This window comes from Nicotiana tomentosiformis, chromosome 8 (genome assembly GCF_000390325.3).
Source record: "Nicotiana tomentosiformis chromosome 8, ASM39032v3, whole genome shotgun sequence".
In the NCBI taxonomy this organism is placed as follows: Eukaryota; Viridiplantae; Streptophyta; class Magnoliopsida; order Solanales; family Solanaceae; genus Nicotiana; species Nicotiana tomentosiformis.
In genome coordinates, this window is record NC_090819.1 from 12,991,977 (window position 1) to 12,994,042 (window position 2,066).

A 2,066-nucleotide genomic window follows, 5' to 3' on the forward strand; every position below is an offset into this window, starting at 1 on the left:
CACGTGTGTGAATTCATTTTGTTTATTGTGCCAAAATCATGTCACGTGTACGTGCACACAATTAATAGCATTTTTATTATATTTAAGGTTGTTTCACCCAAAGTTGCGTGAACGCATACCTTGATTTTAGTTTTGGGAATCGTAATTATGTCACGCGAACGTATACATAATCACGATGATTTAATTAATTATGAGTACGTCTAAAGCATTCTAGTGCATTCATGATTTGTTTCTTTCCTAAATTTGAGATTATTGTGAAGGCCATGAATTATGGAATTACTTGTGGAAGAAGTGTATGATTTTAGATATTTGAATAAATAAACCATCATATACCAATACCCTACAACCCAACAATTGAAGTCAAACTCATTAGGGTCGAAATCTTCCCAACTTTAAAGCAAGTTTGAATACTATATTTCCAAAAAACATGATTAAGCATATAGCATTTAAGGACTAACTTACATTATTATTTATAAAGTTTAAAGGCAAATAAATAAAATCCCATGAAATAAGATAAAAAAGAACAGAGGGAATAATAAACCTTTAATGCAAAATTTCCAATTAAATGAGTCTCCAAAAATAGGTACAATAACTCAGATGAACGTCGAACAAGCATAAGCGGCGAATAATATCAAACCTAGTGAACGGAGCTCCAATGGAATCCTCGACCTCGACTATTGACTCCACTTTTTGGAGTGTAAAAAGGGATATTATGAAGTATTTTTGTTGGATTTTGGGTGATGACATGCTAGATTGTTTGAAAGAAATACGAAGAAAGAATGACACGAGTAGAAATTTCATAGCGTAGAAGAAGAAAAAATAATTTCTCTCAATTCCCACCTCCCTTTTTTTTCTTCTCTTTCTACCCCCTTTCTCCTCACATTTCTGTTCTATTTATAGGAAAAAAGTTCGGAATTTTTTCAAATTTATTTTTTATTATTTTATTATTTTATTATTTTATTATTTTTTAATTAAAAAAATTCTCACTTCCCATTTTTCTTATTTTTTAAAAATAATAATTCCCCACTTTCCTTTACTTTTATTTTTTAATTTCCCACTTTTTACTTTTTTTTTATTTTTCACTTATTTTACTTTTCTATTTTTTAATTTCCACTTATCTTACTTTTCTTTTTTTTAATTTCTACTTTCTTTTACTTTTAAAAACAAAATTCAGCTACCTTTACTTTTATTTTTTAATTTCATCTTTCATCTTTCTTTTACTTTTCATTTTTTAAATTTCCACATTCTTTACTTTTATTTTTTTAAATTTTCCACTTTCTTTTACTTTTTAAAAAAAAATAATTTCCACCTACTTTTACTTTTATATTTTTATTCCATACTTTTAATTTTTCTATTATTTTATTCCCATCTGAAAATTTAAAAAGTATTTAATTTTTTCTGTTTTTTTAAAATTATTTTATTTAAAAATAAAGATAAAAAATAAAAATAATACTAATAGTAATAATTTGACTTTTTAAATTATTTTTAATTCTTACCCTATATAAAAAAAGTAACAAAGCTAAAAATAATATATATTAAATTTCTAAAAGTAATTACATATTAGAAGGCGGTAAAACTTCAAATATAGTAAACAATTAGGTGCTCACATATTCAACGCGCAATGAATACAACCTGTTTCAACTGTATTCGTTCGCGCAATGAATACAACTTCAATATGTATCAACTATAACCAAGGCGAAATACAAGGGTATATACAAAGGATATAACTTGTATCGACTGTATTTGTTCGTGCAACGAATACAACTAAGGTGAAATACAGAAATACAAAAAAAATAAAATATTCTTTTTGAGATTCGAACTCAAGACCATCGCTAGCTAAGTTCAAAACAATTCTCTTATTTCATGAATTTACTATAAAATTCAAATATAGCTACAAATAATAAATTTATTGAAAGTATAGCTGCGAATGATAAATACAGTGTAAAACACTTGATGTGTCGCGTAATTTTTCCTTCAATCAACATTGTAGAGGTTTAAAATGCTCGTAACCAATATTTGACCGATAAGGAGAAAATGTAAACTACAACACATATATTATTGAATTT